This window comes from Ciconia boyciana, chromosome 9 (assembly GCF_034638445.1).
Source record: "Ciconia boyciana chromosome 9, ASM3463844v1, whole genome shotgun sequence".
Taxonomy (NCBI): domain Eukaryota; kingdom Metazoa; phylum Chordata; class Aves; order Ciconiiformes; family Ciconiidae; genus Ciconia; species Ciconia boyciana.
Genome location: NC_132942.1, coordinates 18,975,188 through 18,995,391, shown reverse-complemented (window position 1 = coordinate 18,995,391; position 20,204 = coordinate 18,975,188).

The window sequence follows — 20,204 nt, the reverse complement described above, 5'->3', positions numbered from 1 at the left end:
CCTTCACACCTGAAACCTCAGCCTGCCTGAACCAAACACAAGCAGGACCATATCTGAAAATTTTAGGCAACCATTTTCACTGGGGTGTTTTCACAAGTGCTTCTTTGATTCCCAAGACGAGGTTTGATGGACATCCTGTGAGGATCTTTATTTTCATCTCAGACATGGAGAGATGTGGATTGTTTGGCCTTGCCATGGCTTAGCTCTGCTGGAGGACCAGTGCAGTCCTGGCAGCAGTTTCACAACCTTTCCTCTCCCCAGGCCCAGGTGTGTTGCTCATTCATGGTCAACACGACCAGCACACAGGAATGGTGCTACAGAGAGAGGGTGGACAGAGTCAGAGACTCCCCTTTTGCTCCCTGTATTCACTCCTGGGGAATAACTTTCCAGGAGAATGCATCACTACACCATCACCAGGAGTTTCCAGCTTCACAGCTGACTTGTGGCTGCACCATTCTGTGCTAAGCTTTCTTTGGCCACTAACATGAATGCAATAGTTGCCAAATACAATTACAAAATTATGAAAGAGGCAAAAAGCATCATACACCCTGGGAGCAGGCTTTGCTGTCTTTGCCAAAATGTCACTTCAAGGTCAACATATTTGTTTATCCAGAAGAGGTTTTGAGTGATTTAAGACAGGTATAATGTCTTCCCTTTCTTAATGCTTCTTTTCCCCCCCCTGCCCAGCCTGAACTGTGAGCAGTTGTCTGATCTTGAAAGACAGCTACTTTGGGGATGTGCATGGGCAGGGGATTTTATAAGGAAAGGTTCATGGCATGACAGCTGCTGTGAAAGAGTCAGGTATTCTGATGATTTATTATGAGAGCTGTTAAAATTTTAACTTACTGACCAAACAAATCATTAAAGGCCTTCATTTTCAGTTGATGTAAAACGATTTGCCTCTCAATTTCCTCAACTTTAAACTTTAAATTGAAAAAAATGGTTTTTTTTAAACTTTAAAGCTTGTTCTTCCCAGAAAAAAAAAGGCTATCTTTTTAACTTTTGAATGTTGAAAATCTATTTTGGCAGGCCAGGAGAAAATCTGAAGCAACTGCAAGGAAGAGACTGGAGTTAATAACAGGGAAACATTTTTGTGCAACATTTTTATGCAAGCCACTCTTACTGAAAACCTTAGTTATTTGACACCAAAATAAATTTATACAGAACGAATCCCATTATTACAGAACTAAAGAGCTAGTAGGATCCTGTTGCGTGTCAACAGATACATGAGCTCACTCCTCAGCTGGTCAGGACAAAAAGGGACATTAGAGGCTGATGGAGGAAAAGGGGATTGGAGAACCTGGAAGCAGTGCCTGTACTAGCAGGTGGGTAATACTGAAATTATTTATTTGTTTCTGATCTTTTAGCTTCAAAAATCTCTTTTCTTGCTTATAATACTTTCTGACTAACACAAGAAATTGAGAGAAGACTTCAAGTGTGTTAAATAAGAGGAGGTAAAACAAAGCACATAATTTTGGGTTGAAAGGAATGTCTCATATTGACTTAAGTCCTTCATGTTTTTGTATTCTGTCAAAACCTCAGGAAGTTTCTGTTTTGGTTGGAACAGAACCTTTTTCTGTCCTGCTGGTTTCCCTCTTTGAGAAAATCTGAATTCAACCAGGTTGTTTAACAATTTGACCAAGTCTAGAAGGTCATTATTTGCCCAGTTTTTGCCTGGAAGAGCAGGAGGTGTGTTTCAAAGCGGATGCTGTGGGAGCCCAGGCCCCAGCAAGACAAATGCTGGCTGTGGTGGGGTGTGACACCAGTGCTGAGAGCTGGCTGCTCAGTGACAGACACCAACTGCTTTATTCTGCTTTTTGTTGTTTTCAGTTGCCTTGAGTGGTTATCTGGAATCACGGACAGTTAAACAGGTGAATTCATGGTACTTGTAGAAATCCTTCAAGAACTTCTGTGAACTTCTGCTCTTGGTAAAAAATAGATTCTTTCCATGCACGTCACTGTCATTACATCACATGAAAAACTACCTCTCAATTCCAGAAACAGCAGGCACTGCCAGGGTGACTCTCTGAGGCTAAAGCACACACCTACGCTTGCTCAAGGCAACCCTCACTGTGTTTCAGCACATGACTGACCCTCAGTGCTGTGTAGGGACCAGCCCCCACGTACGGGCTGGTCTCCCCATGGTGGGTGACAGGGAGCAGTGCCTGCACCCACAGGCCATTGGCAACTGCCCCCAGAGAGTCCCAGGCTGCATGGGACAAACCAAGACTGGATAACTTAAAAATACAGAGCCCTAATTTTATTATGCACTGGTACCATGAGTGGCACATACATTTATATACATAGACTTTATACGTAGTACTACTCTTAGTATGAGAGAGAGGGGAACCAGGCCTATGTGACACCCCATAAACTGCAGGCCCGATTCCTGTCTTATTTATTCCAATGAAAGTCAGAAGCAACTCCAAGATACAAGAAGGGTTTATATAAAATTAGATTCAGTCCTTATGTAAGAATGTTAAAACCATGCCTAATGCATTTACGTTTTCAAGATGTAAACTCTCATCCTTCAAGCTACTTGTGGGAAGTGGCAGCTTATGCTCACATCTGCCCACCCAACATGGTACACAGGTCTGCCTGCAGCTTGCAGGTCTGAGTTCTTTAAATACAAATAGAAAGTCTTAAATTATATCAAAATGAAGGTTTCTGAGATTTACTTACGTGAAATAAATTCTTCCTCCAAAATGTCAAGTTTGGCTTCTGTTTGGTCAATTCATTTGCTCTGTTTGAGCAAATACAATGTACCTAAAATTTATAAATAATTACAGTTTTATACAGAAATTTGGCATGCTCCAGGCAGCTCTTTTTCTCCTGCACTAGATACCTTAACTCTAGCTCTAATCTAAACTTGCCTGCAATTATCAGTCTCCTGTGGCTGCAGATCCGTGAGCTCACAGCTGCCTGTGCTCAGTCACACTGGGCAATTATTTCAGGTTTCATTCACTTGGCAAACCTGCCCCTCACTGCAGGCAGGGATCCAGGGCTGGGTGCAAAAAGTTCATCTTCCCTCCTCTAACAGGCAGACAGCTCACAAGCCCAGCAATGTTGCTTTCTATGATTTTGCTCTCTACTTGCCAACCCTGTAATTGTAACCCTATATATATGGTCCCTCCCACCTCAGCAGTTCTGCTCGCTGAGTCTCCTCTATTGTGTATGTGCAGGTATTTTATGTGAGAGATAATTATTATTGTTCCTATCAGCTGAGACAAGCATGCACAAGATTAACTCCCTCGTGGGACACAAAATGGTGTACCTCAAGTACCTGCCGAACTGTACGTGTAAAGAAGAGGAAAATGACTGTAGCTACTTGTTACATTAATGGTAAATAAAGCAAAGGTGGTTTACTGAGAAGCTTTACTGAGTGCTCTGCTCAGTTCTGGGAGTGCTACAGGAGGAAATGGGAAATAAAAGGTAACTATTATGGAAAGATTCTCATGTGAACAGAATTTGGAAAGAATGAGTGCGTGTCATTTAGACAGAAAGGAATTGGAGGAACACAAAGCTAAAATAAAGGAAAACATAGAGAAAATACATCAGACATTTTGTTTCTGGTTATTCTCATGTTCTATCAGACCAAGGGCACGGTCAATACACCAGAAGGCTACAGCAGACACACAGCCACAAAGTTCACAGTGAACAGGTGGAAATTTTTCTTCTAGGTAACAGGTAAATCTAAAATAAGAAACCTGCAGATGTGCTGGGTAATTTTGGATTGCTTTCCTTGGTCATCTTTGATGGCCATGACAAAGGGAAACAGTTTTCCTTGTAGCACTGTGCTGGCTAGTCTCCATCGCAGTTTTCTGTACCATCTCCCGACGCGTGTGTTGCAGGCAGACCCGTAGGGCTATTGAGCAATGCATGTGATTTAGTTGAGCACTTGCTATGTGCCCTGGCCCACCCTTCCAGGAGGAAAAGCAGGAGGGACTGACTGACCTCTCAGAAGAGGAAAGGAGTGATGGACAGAATCACTTTATTTTGTCTTTGTTCTCGCAAAACATCTGCCTCCTTGGAGCAGATGGGTATCGTAGTGTGCCAACCTCAGCAGCACCTTGCTGAGGAGGGGACAGGACCCAGCGTGATTGAGGGGAGGGAGTAAGGATGAATAGAGCTGCCAGTAACTCATTAATTGAAGGCTTGACAACACACTGACAAATGAGCATGTAAGAAAAAAATATCAGATGGGGCCCCAAGGAGCACAGTTCAGACATAATAATTCATCTTACACATATATTAGTCTGAATTTCTGTAGGGCAGTGAAACACTCTTCACTGCAGTAAGTTTTAGGGGAAAACCAGCCACGTAATGTCTTGAATGCCTCCACAGCCCACTTTTTCCCAACACATTTATTTTGCTCTTGCAGGCAGCACAGTCAAAGCTGCACTGCAGCTGCATGTCCTTCGACGCCAACATTCATTTTTCTTCAATAAATACTCAATATCCACAATAAAGCCATGCACACAGAAACATAAAGTGCCAGCATTTGACTCGGAGCAGAATTTAGCTTTTAGTAGATAAATGCTTTTACCTATTGCATTAAGAGGAATAATTTATACATGAACAAATAAAACCTTAAAGCCAGTGAACACACCCACAATAGTCCACTGCAGCTTAGTATGAACAATTTTAGCTTTCTTTATAACACTTTTGAAGCTGTCACAACGCATTGGCGTGGCAGGATTACCTGGCTGCAATGACTGGCAGGCCAGTCCCTGTGTGCCTATTAACTGTGTGACCTTGCAGCCGCAAAGAGCTTATTACATGGAAAGAGTCGCCTCTGGACAATAATTAGAAGCAGACACGGTTCTGAAAAAGTGTGACTTACTTGCCCACAGTAGCTGCCACTAAGAAAACTGGATTTGAAACCAAGTGCCCCATGTGCTGTTTGCCTTCAGCTTGCTCTGTGACGCAAAGGAGATGTGTGCTGGTGTCCTGGGAGCAGAACTGTGGCCCAACACAGAGCCATGTCCAGACACTGTAAATTTTACTCAAGTTCCTGCATTTAATGCTTCCCACCAACTAGGTGCCTCTGTGGGTTATTAGAAAACTTAAAAGCTAGTCCACCCAAAATAACAGACATGAGGTGACAGACTTTGAAAGCACCTCGGTATCCTCTCAGGTTTGTCAGCTCTTGCCAACAGTTTGGTGGCAGCTTTGCACCACTTGCTCACATTGTCCCCCTTCCCAGGCCACTGCATGGCCATGGTTCGGTACCCTCAGCCTGGGCTGGGAGGGTTTGAACATGCCCTATCAAACACTGCCTGGGCCTCAGTGGTCCTGTCATCCCTTCCCTAAGACAGGCTTTAACTAAAGGTATTTAATCTGGATTCATTTTTATGTTACCTTCTTTTTAAGGGCCAGTCAGCTCCATGTTTCGTAGTGCAACATGCCATTTAATATAGCAGTAAAAACAAACAAGAATTTTTTTTATTTTGACTTTTCCTCTTCTTTTTAAATCATGCAAGAAATAGCATAAATGTTCCCCATTTCTAAGACTAGATAAATTAAGGTAGTAAGAGGTTATTTGTCTCAAGTATTATCAATAACAGTCAGACTATCTGCCAAGACGAACAAGCCTCCTGCAGAACATGTGCCAACACCTCCTTGTGCTTAGACCAGTATCCAATTCCACATCTCTTCAGGAAACCCTGATCGGCAGCAAGACCTCCGTACACACGAGGGCATCGAGGGCCTTCCCCATACTGCTCTCTGAGCCTGGGGCTGCGGGAGCAGCAGCCACCCTGCAGATTTGCAATGTGTTATTTTTCTTCCTCATTTCATTCGTACCCATTTACCTAGACGCTGAACCCCCCTCCCAGCCAGCATGGCGATGTGGCCCTGTGGCAGACATTGGTCTGTGGAGCGCCAGCTTTAGTTAAGATAATCCTTCATATGAGCAATCATCAATAACTGCTAACCTACTCCCTAAAAGACACAGATCAATTGACAGATTATTATAACCCCTTAAAATATTAATGCCCTATCAGGGAGACAATTTCACTGGGCCTAGAGACTCTTCCATTATTAGAAATTATGCCCCAGCCTTAAATAAATTAACTCAATAAATGTCTTACCATGAATACAAATTCCTGCTTAGGGCTTGCAAATAAAATGATTTAGAGCTGTTCTCTGAGGAAAGATGAGGTGCTTAAACTTGCAAAAGAGGAAGGGCTACCGTATCATTAGTCTTTTGTTTTAAATGGACTTCTTTTTTTAAACTGAAGGCGTCCCTTTTGGAAGGGAGGGAGAAATCTTTAGAAAATTAAGTTGTTACATTTTCTTACACTGGGCTGCACAGTCTCAGTTCTGCAAATACACAGATCTCTGCTCAACTCCAAAAGCAGCTCTGGGGCCGAGACCACACCAGCCTCGGGCAGGGGCTGCCCAGCGCCATCAGCACCACATCCCTGCGGGGCACAGGGGGGCACAGCAAAGGACATGAGGAGAAGCGGGCTGGTGTCCCCAGCCAGCAGCACCGCATTGCTGCCTGCTCGCATGAAGTGCTGGCAGGAGGCAGAGCGTGCTGCCAGCCTGGACACAGGAAAATGGGATGGAAACTTAAGCCTGGAAACTTAATCTGGATCCCCGAGGGTGGAGGAAGCCATTCTGCCATTGTGTCGAGGTTGACTTTTGGCAAAAAGGAGCACTTCTACTCTCTTCCTGCAGCTGTGACCACGTCCTGCCAGCACTGGGAGGGCACCTGGACTCCCAAGCAGTGGAAGCTGAGCCAGAACTGCCCACCAGCAGCACAGCAGCTGCTAACCTGGAGTACAAAACTTAATTTGCAAAGAAATGCAACGCAGTGCTGCCTGCACTGGGGAAGAGCCATGAGCTGCTCTCAGGGCACAGAGTGCAGCACCGGCCTTTCAAACCTGAAAAACTGCTTTTATGCTATAGCTAGCTCAGTTGGCCATTACTTATTCAGGGTTAGATAACATGAGCAATGTTTAGTGTAACTTTTTCTGTAATACGCCCTTAATGCTGAGAATAGATGCCAGGCTAGACCACTGTGCTACTGTTTTCTCACCTGGCCTCAGGTCACCTAAGCTTCAGCCAGGACCATACCACATAAAAATCATGAGGCTTGACATGGCACTGATTCATTCAATAGGACTCATTCAGCCTGCAACCCACCATCTTCTACTTACATATGCCCAAAAGACCCCACAGTTCATAGGGTTAATAAAGTTAATAGGTCTGTTAATAAAGTTTCAGCCTTAGCAGGTGTTTGCAATTTCAACAAAACATAAAGCATGCGCAAGCCCATTAATCACCCCAAGCCTCCTATCAAAGCATTTGCCCTCTTTTTATCAATGAATTGACTGTAGCAACATGAAAGCCACACCGTCACATTTAATTAGAGCTGTATTTCACACCAAAGGCCCCTGATGTTTCAAGAAGAGTATTACAGCTCTGCATCCTTTTATGAATCTCTGAGCTGGCAAGACAAATCTGGAGCATCAGCAGAGTAATACCTTGGCTGTCCATTGTGCATGCTCCCACCATTTGCATCTGTGACCACAGTTTTCTGGAGAAGTTACACACACACACACACGCATTGCCTTTTCTGTGCACTATTGTACTGCTACCAATGCAATCACTTGAGAAACGGATTTTCTCAGATGAGCACAGCCTTTAAGGACAGGACAGCCCTGGACAGGTAGTCTGCAACATCAGGAGATGTGCAGGTAGCACCCTGTGGCTCAGTTATCTGCCTGGTAGCAGCTGCCAGATGTCACGGCCTGCCTATGGGATGCCAGAGCCATGTCCATACAGGAAAAAGAGACATACCTAGATCTGTGCTGGAGCAAAAGACCAGCACGACAATACTTCCCCAGAGGTATGCCTTAGCTCAAAATATAGTGTAAAGACACATGCATTCCTAAGACAGTGCAGGTAAACGAATGCCTTCTACAGATAATAATCAACAGGAATACCATGGGGAAGACAAAGACAAAGTGTCTGTCTTTTCTTTGTGCTCAGGTATCGATTTGATTAAATTTTGATGAAATTTTGATTTTTGATAACCAAAGCACTGTTGTTTGCTGGTTAAGAGCTCACATGACTTTCTTGGTCCTGGCTTAAGAAGATCAAAGCATGCCTTGAAATGGATGAAATGTTTCCAGTTCTTACTTTTCAATTTGTACATACACGAACAGTATGTGTATCTTGCAGTCCCGAACTGCAAGATACACATAAAAGACACAAGTCAGGATGAAAACATAGCCACACTGATTCCACTGGACTGAATCAGAAAGGTTTGTAAAGAGACCACAGATTCAACTTACTTGCTTTGCCTTAGAGAGAAATTCCATCAAAAGCCACCCACAGAGACACTTAAACACAGGAAATTTTACAAGCGGATCAGGGAGATTGCCTTGGCAGCAGCTTTCTCCTTGGTGTCTTCTCTTTGTTGCATTGACTTCGCACTTGTACCTGTTGCATTCCCAACTGATGCATCACTGAGCTGTTGGGCTGGTAACATGAAACGATCCCCAGTAGGAATGCTTGCTTATGTGCTGTAGCTTTTAACTACAGCATCTGAATTCGCTTCTTAGCACCCTTGAGGGCTGGGATAAATATAACCCCAGCTTACACAAGTGAGAAATTGAGAGAAAGGGAGTGTGCGGGCAGGGAGAGGGGGTGCAGCCTGCTTGGGGGTGGTGGGGGAGAGGCAAGCAGAGGAAAGAGCAGTTCCCCCTCTCCCCTCCCTCCCACCCTCACCGAGCCCCCACTTCCCCAGAACTGGGAGCCCACTGCTGTGCCTGTGCTACCACGGGGCCCTCGGGCACCCACCAGCACCTATGGGCACCACTTCCTAACCTCTGCTCCCAGGTCAGAAACATCCCATCTGCCTCAGTTTCCCCACAGACCTCACATTTAGCAGTCGTATGCAGCCACCAGCTGCAGCTGCCCCCAACACGAGATGCCCCACGTGCTGGCCCCACTGCCCAGCCAACCCTCATCCATGGACAGCCCATGCAGACACCATCAACAACCAGCACAGGGCTCTATTACATTTAGGGCCACTTAGCTCTTACGATAACAGGAAAATGTATCTGTGCAGTAATAATAAGTTTCAAAGCAATTTGGCAAAACGTAAGGTTAAAGCAGTGACTTCCCAGCTGTGTGCAGCAGGTTGCAGCCTCGTGGCTTCTCGGGAGTGTGGCAGGTAGGTGGCCACCCCCTCTGAGCCCCTGCTGCCACCTCCCTCCCGTCCCTGCACCTGTGGCTTCCTGCTCTGTCTCCAGCCGCTGGCAGGGCTCTGCTCTGCTGCAGTGCAGCCAGCGATGATCCTTGCTGAGGCCAGCTGATGCTTTGGGAGATTATTCCTTAATAGGCTGATCTCTGTGCTAGCAAAGGACTGAGGAAGGGAGGAATACATTATCAGCTCTGATCTGGCATTATAGCATGCTTGCTGCTTTAGTTCTGCCTCCCAAAAGCAGAATTAATTGCTGGGCTAGAAAATGCAGATAAATCAATCAGCTTGTAGCACATTTATTTGCTGTAGCTATGTGTTGGGCTCTTGGCAGCTTAAAACAGCAGTGACACCCACTCTTGCTACAAAGAGAGGTAAAGGTTGGGCTCTTGCCAAAGATTACCTGCAGAAAGGAGTGGTTGCCCACCACACAGGCAGGGCAAGGTGGTGACATAGCCACAGCAGCGACCTGGAGCTGGACACCATCACACCAGCAGTATTTCTGCCCCATTTCAGCATTTAAGGTGACTGTCAATCCAGACCCGTTGCATAACTTATCTTTCTAGCTTTTCTAAAATAAATGCCTGAAAGACAGGCTAGAAAGAGGAGGCAGAAAACTGATATTGTAAGAAAAGGAATGTCATTTTATACTGTAGACTTATTTACAGCAAACTCTGTGACTTGACAATAGTGTCTACAGCAACAAATAAAATAAAACACTCAGTTGTTACCAGTATGCTGTTTTTAGGTGAAATAAGGCAAACACAAACCTCTACCAGACTCCTCAGTCTGCACAGGAATCACTTTCTAGTCTGTGCTTTCCCACCCAGGGTTCTGGTCCCTGGCTGTGCTCCCCAGCCCTAGCTGCAATGCAGGTCAGCCATGACCACGGCTGAGGCCTTTTGCCAGGGAACATGTAAACCCACAAGTGACCCTTTCTTCCCCCTGTCCTTCACTTCACCACGTGTCTGATATGAGCAGAGCAGGACACACCAACACCCTCAGGGTCCCGCTCCTGTCCCTATATCACCTCTGCTCTGCAGTTTCCTCCTGCACTAGGAAAGGGACTTCAATGCAGAAGGTACCTACCACAACTCAGAAAACCAAAGGTCTGAGAGATGCAATTAGTGTGGCTGTATTTTTTCCTATTAATTACATGGCAGATCCAACACAGCAATTTTTTCTCCCCACCTTTTAATGTGTTCTTAATTGATTAACTGGAAAACAAGCAAACAAACAGCCCTTTTCTCCCTGCGCCTCAAATGCAATTCTCATTGTTAATGGGAACCGCAGAAGGAGCAGCCAGCCAGGCTGACCTAACACAGCTGTCTGCCACAGGGTCTGCCCTTCCAGGGTGCCCATTCCCCCACCCGGGGCCTCGCAGTGCCATGTCCCCAGAGTGCAGTGCCCTCCATGCCTCCCAGCCCCTCCCATGCCAGCACCCTGCTAAGATGGGCCTGTGCACACTGCACCCCAACACATGGTGGGACAGAGACATCCTCCAGGAAAAGAACAGGCTAAAAGAGGGACATGAACTGCTGAGCAATGTCAGAGGTTAGAGCAAGCCTCCGTGTTACTTTGAAAAATTCCCTCATTCTCCATGCCTTAGCTACCCACATGAAAAATGGAGATAATAGCTGCTCACACTGTCTCCTAGGGACCTCTAAAGACAAAGATTCATGGAAACATGCTTTTCTGTTGATGCTCTCTTACTTTGACTCTCAATTACCAGGATTTGTTCTTTTCTCTGGTAAACTGAAGGGTCAGGTAAGCCAGGTGCCCCATCCAGCCTTGGTGTGAGTCCAGGCTGCCCACAGACACTGCCCCCAGCAGCAGGGCATCCTACTCCAAAACAGAATTTATGTGTCACAGAAGTAATAGGTGACATCATACCTTTTATCCAATATTTAAACCCCTTGTAATGTGTGCACGCTTTATGAACTGCCAATGAATAGAGACACAGGGCACAGGGGAACTGGGCTGCGGGACAGCTGCCCCTGTCAGCATGGTTTCCTCAGCCGATATGTCTGTAAGAGCAGCCAAACATATTTGGGCAGCCCTGAGCCAACCTCACAGCAGCTTGGCGTCCAGCACTCTGCAAAACCTTACCCAACACTGTAAATTGTTCACGGCTAGGCATCTAGTTGCTGTAAAACACATTTCAGGTTCCAGCTGCTCTTTGAAAAACAAGCAATGCTAACAACAAAATCTCTGTCACCAATATTGTCTTATTCTTAACAGGTCTAATGTGTCAATACTGCTGATACTTGAACCAAAAAAACATTTCAAGTAGGAACAAAAGTTCTGGACTGGTACCAGGCATGTGTTTTTCCAATCCGAAAACCCATTTAATTATTTCCATTATGACGTTGCCCATTACAACCTGAAAACATTATTTTATCTATGTGCACATCAGCACTCAATGTTCATGCCTAGATTCTTGTACAGCTTTCTAACTTCACTTTAAAGAATATACTTGAAAAGTAAAAAAAAGGTCGGTGTAACCTCTCGTCAGATACAAGAATGAGTTTGGGAACAGACAATTAATTGGACACCCAGTTGCAGGTGCACAACATTTTGTTATTATCTCAGATGAATGCACAATTGTGGTTTAATCTTTGGCCAAACCTCTTACCTGATATGATGTCATTCCTTTCTGCTCCCTAACTTATTAAATATATATTTCATGCATATAAGTGACTTCAGCTGTCAAAAGCTGGGCAGATATTTTAACTGGCACTAGATTAGGATCTATCAGAAAGTATTGCTTATTTTTATGTTAATAGGATGAAATACACTCTGAGACAGCAGATCAGATCAAGACCTACTTAGACAAGCTGTAGTAAGTACTAGTTTCTAGTTTGCATGTTCATGAGAAGGAAAGTTATCTCTATTGGTAGTGCTTGTTTTTTTGGAACTGTTCTGAACACCATAAAAGAAGCTTAATTAAAAGACTTTTTTTTTTTTTTTTAAATTAACTTTCCCCCCAAAGGACCTGTTATATTGTTTTCTTTCGGGGGTGGGGTGGCGGCGTGAGGATATTTTTAAGAAAAAAATTAAATGCCAAAATACTTGGATGAACACTTTAAATTACCACATGAATGCTTTATGCTTCTCTCCAAATGAGATGGCACTTACCAGAATGCTTTATGCTTCTCTCCAAATGAGATGGCACTTACCAGTGGGATTCATCCCCTCTGCAGCACAGCAGTCTCTCCACTGGAGCAGCCGTAATGCCTCAGGGAGGTGACGATGCAGCAGTCACACCCCAGCACCTCTATGCCTCTCATGAAGCGCTGCAGCAATGTACCAAATTAAAGATTTTTTTTGTTTTTCATTTTGTCCCAAACAGTCACCGAGAGCTGATACGGACACACTCCAGAGTTTTGCTTCTGAAGTGGCTGGATGTTGGTTATAAGAAGACACTTTATATTATTATTTTCACTATTCAAGAATAATAATTCTTGCTTTATGTTATTTTTGAGCTGAGGAGTCCTAGGATAGTGGAAGACATTAGATTCACGTTACCCATGTGAGATATGAAAGTAGCAGTGTGCGCTACCAGCAGATGAGTAAAAGAAAGCAGATAAATGTCCTACCTGAAGCTCTTGCCCTCTGTTACTTGCTGAGTCCCAGTTCCCCAGCTGTTCAGCCGAGAGGAGCTCTGACACAGTGGGCACAGGAACTGCTCCTTGGTGAAAAGTCATTCAGGTACACACTTGTCAGCTGCATCAGGCCCAAGCATGTGCACCTTTGGTATCTCCATTGGAAAAGACAACTCCAAAAAGCTTACTCATAGAGCACTTAAGTAATTTCCAAGATTAATTTTCAAGGAACAAGCATTTTCTGCTTTTGGGTGAAACAAAATGAAGTGGAAAAATCACATTGAGGTTTGCCCAGGTTTAGCTTTATATTTAGCTTATAAAATAGCAGTGGTAGTTTGTCACTGGAAAGACAGCTCTGATTACCTAGAATATGTTGAGGCTTAGCAGTCTTAAAAATGCCTCAGCAATAGGCAATGCAGTACAGAAACATATTTTGTGTTTAAAAATAGTCTCAACTGTTGTTAGAAGGGATTAAGCAATGTTTTTTTCCTTTATCAGCACAACATAGCAGTGTGGACAAAGTAAAAGGGTAACTGTTGTTAACTGTTGTTACACCGTGAATGAGAAAATACTGTTTTATCTAATTTACCATGGTGAAACATTAACTTAGCTTTGAATTATGATGGGATGTAAAATAGCCTGAACAAAAACACTGCCAGGCTTTCTTTTGAGGGTATGAACTTAGAGGTCTTCAAAACTGAGTTTGAATGGTATCACAACACACACCTTTCATTTTGTTGGAGTATTCACTGAAATCATAGAATCATAGAATGCTTTGGATTTGGAAGGGACCTTTACAGGTCATCTAGTCCAACCCCCCTGCAAGAGCAGGGACATCTTTAACTAGATCAGGTTGCTCAGAGTCCCATCCAGCCTGACCTCAAATGTTTCCAGGGATGGGGCCTCCACTACCTCTCTGGGCAACCTGTTCCAGTGCCTCACCACCCTCATGGTAAAAAATTTCTTTCTTAAATCCAGTCTAAATCTGCCCTCCCTTAGTTTAAAACCATTGTTCCTTGTCCTGTCACAACAGGCCTTGCCAAAAAGTCTGTCCCTGTCTTTCCTATAGGCCCTCTTTAAGTACTGGAAGGCTGCTATAAGGTCTCCCCGCAGCCTTCTCTTCTTCAGGCTGAACAACCCCAACTCTCTCAGCCTGTCCTCGTAGGAGAGGTGCTCCAGCCCTCGGACCATTTTCGTGGCCCTCCTCTGGACCCGCTCCAGCAGCTCCATGTCCTTCTTGTGCTGAGGGCTCCAGAGCTGGATGCAGTACTCCTAAACAAATGTTTACCTTTGGAGTAGATTATTTTGAGCACTGTAGAAATAAGGAAAAAAGAGATAAATGTTATATGATGGAAGTTTCCCGAAGGACTAAGAAAATATTTTAAAGGGATAAAAAGAAGTAATTGCAGACTTACCTTCAGTTTTGCATTTCAAAAGATAAAGAAAAGGTCTTAACAGCATTTACATAGTTCAGTACATGCTACCTGCAGAGTTCCCTGCCCCTTCTGGGTGTGATGGAGCTGGCATCGGCTTCCCACACACTCTGGGTCAGAGCCATATTGATGCTCCTTGTGTGTTTGGGATAAAGTAGGTTTCAGGCCACTCCTTCTCAGGGTCATTCTTTATCTTTAAAATGTGTCAGGGACATACACCTGTCTGCCAGGGAATGCACACACCAAACCAAAAGGGAAATCGCAGAAAGGAGGAAGAAATCTGACATTTTAGCTCATGTGATTATTTACAGTTTACGTTTGTTATAGTATAAAGTACCTCCAGCCCTGACACAAATAAAATAACAAGTTCCCGTTACCAAAAATCATTGAAACACTTGTGAGCTAATGGAGAACATGACCTTCGGTATGACACTGATAACTATCTGACAGAGAGAAAATGTCTGGTGTCCTTAAAGGCCCTATAGCCTATTTACTGCTACATCTACGGTCATGTCAGATCATCACACGCCCCTGAAGAAGTTACGTGGCATCTGGAAAAGTACTGACCAGTATGTCCCCACGGGACCGTTGGTACCCAGGTGTCCTGGAAGAGCCCCAGTACAATTATCAGAGGGAATTTGCTTATGTTAGGGCTGTGTATCTGCCTGTCAGTGAATGCATGCACTACACCAAAAGGGAGATCGCTAAGAGAAGGAATAAAACTGACGTTGTCACTCATGCAATTATTTAAAATTTATTTCTGTTGCCACACTAAAGTAGTTACCACTCAAATAAAAATGGCTAATGAGAGAAGCTACACCACCACCCCAAAATATGCTGTGCAATTTTTGTTTCAGCCTTGCAACCCTGGTGAATTGTAACCATCGTTTAGAGCTGCTGGATTGTATTACACAGTATGAATGACAGAGTGACAGCAGTGTCCCCAGCCGCTCCCGCCAGTGGCTCAGGAGCCACCCTGGCTCAGGTTAAGCTGGCTTTTTGTAAGTCTCGTCTGCTAAAAGCGCTTTGGGGAAATTAATAGCTGCTTTGGGAATGCTGCACACTCTTCCCTGTAATGTCCCGCAAAGCACACTCTTGAGACAGAAACCTGATGGCATGTCACATTTGCAAGGGAAAATTTAACTCTAATAAAGATTAATACATGGGGACTCACCACCACATTTTTTCTAATCGCCTTTCATTAACATTCTCAGCAGCCTTGAACAAACAACACGGCCTTTTGTTTTTCTGTTTGCCAGACACAGACTGTATAAGGCATAGCCAGCTCTTGCTCTATAGGAGCAAAACATTTTCACTATAGCCTCCTGTACTGAGGTACTCCAAACTCTTTGATCCCCAAATGTCCTGTAACAGCCTCTGCTTAGAGGAAAAATCTGCTTTGCAAAGTTGGAGCAATGCAGTGTGAATTATTTGTGGGTGAAACAAGAAATAAAAATGATCTTTTCTCCTCTGTGAACACCCTCCCACACTGGGGCCATCCACACAGCAGTCCGGGAGCTGCTGCCTGGGTCTTGGCACCGAGGTTGGCCTTGTGCTCCGCAAGCACAGTGTCTTGCCTGGCTCCTCCCCAGCCAACTCAGCTCACCGCAGTTTCACTGAGGCCCCTTGAAGATATTTTTCAGGACGTGGGACTTCCTCAGGGAACAGGCAGAGGGTATAGTGCATTTGTGACAAAGAAAATAATAGTATGTGGAAAGGAAGGAACTTGTGAAAGACCAGATGGACTTGTGGTCCGATTCTCATGTTGTTAAATCAGTCCCCTACAACTTTACAGGAAAGCCTTATAAATTTCTTCTTATACTGGTTTGCTTTCACTCTTCAGATCCTCCCTCATCCATTGCTCTAAATGCCAAAATACATTTTCATAACTGCCCAAGAGCCCCTATTCATGGCCAAAGACACCACTGCACTAGCATGCCTGTTCCTTCACTATCAATATACCAAAATATCCCTGAATGGTGGGCAACTCAGCTGCAGATACCAGATGGCTGTTCCTGTAAACTCAACATGAGCAGTGCAAGTAAAGGAGCCTTTGAAGGCTGTTTTATTTTAATGAATGACATTTTGGTGCTAAGAAAAAATCATTGTACTGGGAAAGTCAGACTATACTGACATGTGTAGTGATATTTTCTGCCCAGTGTTGGTGACTATCAAATCTATTATGTCATCACAATAATGACAATACTGGATATTTTGCCCAGCTCCAGGCAGGGAGTGGGGGAGCACTCAGAGGTGCCTCGAGCCATGGAATGGGTACAGCCTATTCCCTATAGAGATCTCAGACCATTTGCTTATTTCTGTGCCATTACCCCAGTATCTGAATGCCAGCTGTCTTCTGGGTTAATTCCCAACTCTGTATGTGCTCTGGGTGGAAGCTGAGGGTTTGGGAGAGCTGCAGTGCTGCCTCTCATTGAAAACAAGGAAGAAACCTGCACAGCCAGGGCCCAAGTGCCCATATATCAGTGCACTAAAAATACCTTGAGAGTGAAACCATAGAAGACCAGCCAAACAACATCTATTTCTCCCCTCTTTGCCAAGCACTAAAAAAACCCAAAGGAGAAAAATCCCCGCATGAGGAACAGGTTTGACCAGCTTTGTCACATTTTTGTAATCTCTCTGCTCTCTAACACAGACCCAGGCAGGGTTTTGTCTACCCCTTCGAGGAGGCTTGGTCAGTACCATGAGGTACCTCCGGCCCCTTTCCTGGGGGAGCTCTAGCCCACTGCCATTAGCTTTCTCCAAATCCCTACAACAAAGCATCTTCTTACTTCATGGACCTGTCCTTGGAGGGAAGGAATAGCTAATTCACAAGGACTCATCTAGTATGCGAAAGATTGGCTTAGTTCCCACCTCTGTCAAAATTACCTTCACAATCATATGGTTTTTCTCAGCTTCTACACAAATGTGGGCACAAGGCAGCACTTCTCAGCCTCACTGGGGGCTCTGGAGATACACACAGGGACATGGCAAGATGTTGAGATACTGTCAACATAGAGGTAATACAAGTATTATAAATACTGTACCAAACCCATAGTAAAGCTACAGTAAAGGAACAGTACATCTCTCCTTGTCTATTAAATTTTTGAACATGGCTTATACTGCATCTCAAATTACCTACAGGTCTCTGCAATGTCACACCAATTTCTGCAATGATCTTTTTTTGCCCTGCTGGGCAGGGCTGCTCAGGCCCTGGAATATTCTCTTCACAGGCTGTAATGGGATTTCTGTTCCAAATGGAGATTAAATACGTGCTCTCAGAAATGTGAATTTTCAAGTTCCGAAATTCTGCTTTTGGACTTCGAAGCTGCCAAAATCTAGACCGTACTTTCCTGGTTTTGCATTCTTACACATTACTTTATGGCACGCACTAAATATTCACTGCTACAGTAAGACATAAACTAAAAGCTTAAATATTCTGTTAATTTTAATATATTGCTAAAACCACTGCAAGGCATTGCTCCGATTGAAATCTCTTACCTTCTTTTTTTTTCAAAGTGTCTGTTGTTTGCTTGTGTCCAGCTGTTTCATTTGAATACAAACGGAGACTGATCTAGAAAAGAGTTCAATAACTTGTTTGTAGCAGATGTCCTTAAAGATTTTAGCATTAAAATATCACAGCTTAGTGCAAAATAAAACAAATATAAGGCAAATTAACTACTTTAAGATAAATTTTTTAAAATCTGAAAAAAAATTGAGAACAACTGAGAAGTATTTTTTTGGCTCAGTTAACCATAGAAACACATAGGTTTTCCAAAGAGTTTTACTAATTATCAATTATAGCACTGATAGGTCTTCTCTCCCATCAGTGCAACGCTCCCCACTAAAATTCTTGTTATTTTTCTCACATACAACTGGTTGGTAACATAATGGCGAGTGGTTTTCCATAACAGCTCATGCCATGTGAAGGAAACATAAGTCTCTTGTACTTCTTCACGTTCTGAGTTCTGTAAAATTTAGAATATGTGTTCAGACAGAAAACATTGTGTTGACTTCTATCTCCTTGTATACTCATGTTGTTATATATTTTCAATTTATATTGATTTATAAGTAAATCAATAAAGTAATTAGAACAAAAAGGTTGGATAAGTTTCTGAAAATGTCAACAAAGTCAATCTAACCCTGGGATTGTAAAATCAATCTTTGATTTTTTTAAATCAACACTTTCCAATAATTTACTATCCTTCTGGAAAGTTCTGGGTCAGCACTAACTTTTCACAGACATTTTAACAAAAGACTTGACTGTACATTAATAACAGTGGTCCTTTCACCTCCATCCTTTACAACATTGGCATACACGCTCCTTGGCTTTCCCTGCAAATATAAAGACTAAATATATACTCTAAAAAAACCAGGAAAGTGGCAATGTGGCTTTATCGTTCTTATTCCCCCTTCAGTTGCACGCAGAGGAACCCGAGACATGGCTTGGGTTTTGGAGGCAGTGCGGACATGGTCACAAGAAAGCCTGTGGTGTAGGGAAGGATGGTCACAGGGTTTTGTGAGGAATGTTCAGGCTGACCAGAATGGCCTCATTCTTACATTTTTTTACCTGGATTCCTGGCCCTGGGTGAGGGTAGTAACCATCTGGGCTGATTTTCTTCTGCAGCTAGACTTCAGATTAGAACTGATTCCTACGACTGAAGCATTGCTTTGTTGTGCTGCAACCCTGTCCCCATTCTCCATTTCATGGCCGCTGGCTGTGGTTGCAAATCCCAACAAGAAGTAACTTTAAAAGTGTCCCAGGTTTTTAAAGGGAATACTCCACTCTCCCCACTACCAGAAGCACTGCCAGCCTCTTGCAGAAGCCCTTGTCCTGAATTAGGAGCGCAGATTACCCTAGTACCACCTTGGCTCTTCCACAGGCCTCTGTGAGCAGCATGGGGAGCTGCCTACACTGGCCAAATGCAACCTCAGGGACAGGACAGCAGATGAGTTCCCCGGGGGATTTCACAATCAAATATGGCAACTTATTCTGTGTTGCCAGGAGGCACCTTCCCCCCATGGGGGTTTCCAGCCAGAGCCCCACAGTGATTCTGAGTCCATATGATAAATAACAGATGAAGACAGACACACTTTTCTTTTACAAGACAACAAGGGAAGTTTAAACAAAACAGTCTGGAAATAACCACATCCATTGAGAATCTGGAGACCCTCAGTTCATTCTCCATCTCCTGGAGGGTGAGTGGGGCAGGTCTCCTGTTTGCAAAGAACCAGCCTCTCCTGGCCAAGCAGTAGGGGTAGGTCCATCGCCAGCTCTCCAATCAAGTAGAACACGCAGGATTTCTGCTTACGGAGCTCCCACGCCTCATCCCATAGAGTACACACTTGACGTGATGAAAGGACACAAAATTTTGCTTCAGTTCTTTTTCTATGAATCAGAAAGAATTAATTTCCCCTAGATCCAGTTCTTCAAAGTTCACCTTCCCTACTCTCAGATATATCTGCATTTTAAACATATCTTTAATGATCACATTTATTAAAAAGTATTACATGCTCCTGTTACTTTAATTAGTTCTCAAAGCCAGTCATTGAAGATGTTTATGTATGAAAGTGGTTAAGTTAGCACTATGTGACACCTGACATCTCCTGCCCCTCGGATAATTAAATGCGATCCACACTGCAATCTGCCTGCTCCGTTAGTTGGCCCTGGCTGTGCACACTGGGAGGGATCTCACTGACATCTAGCGTTCCTCGCAAGAGCCCAGCAGGCAGCACACACCACTGCACACGCAGCCTCCTCGCTGCCCAGACAGACCCTATCTTCTGAAATCCAGACATCTATTTATTTGCTGCATAAACACAAGTTATTTAAGAAGGAGCTGTAAATTATGATGAGGGTAATTAATTTTTACAGAAATCAAACCTGTTCTCCTAGCTGAAAGGCAGTGCATGGGATAAGTGCCACTGACCGGGCACCTAACATGTTAATTC